Source organism: Penaeus monodon, chromosome 29 (genome assembly GCF_015228065.2).
Source record: "Penaeus monodon isolate SGIC_2016 chromosome 29, NSTDA_Pmon_1, whole genome shotgun sequence".
Taxonomy (NCBI): Eukaryota; Metazoa; Arthropoda; class Malacostraca; order Decapoda; family Penaeidae; genus Penaeus; species Penaeus monodon.
The window spans coordinates 26,238,851-26,239,167 of record NC_051414.1 but is presented as its reverse complement, the minus strand read 5'-3'; the positions used below and the strand labels follow the sequence as shown (position 1 = coordinate 26,239,167).

Here is a 317-nt window from a genome sequence, read left to right as displayed (position 1 = left end):
CTCCTCTGCTTTCTTAACTCTTTAGTTCTCCTATATGGTACAGCAATATACCATAAAGGAATATTACAGTAAAAATTTCAGAGAACGTGTATTTACGTATTTGAATAAGTTAGATGCTAAGTTATCATCCATTTACACATAGACAAGATATTTTGTTTTATTATGACCATGATAACAGCTCTTTTCATGGTTTGTGTATGGCTTATACTAGTACTATATAGATATAGGAAATAGGAATCATTATAAGAATTTAATTTCCTGTTTTATCATTTTTAATGTAAATAGTTATCAAAGTTATGCTAGTTTATATTTGTGTG

The 317-nt window shown here is 27.4% G+C and overlaps 1 protein-coding gene across 1 annotated transcript in view; it reads left to right on the top strand.

The window, feature by feature from the left end:
- LOC119592083 (longitudinals lacking protein, isoforms H/M/V-like) overlaps positions 1 to 317 on the top strand; it is a gene marked incomplete at its 5' end in the record, with an annotated part of 7,218 nt that overhangs the window by 548 nt on the left and 6,353 nt on the right.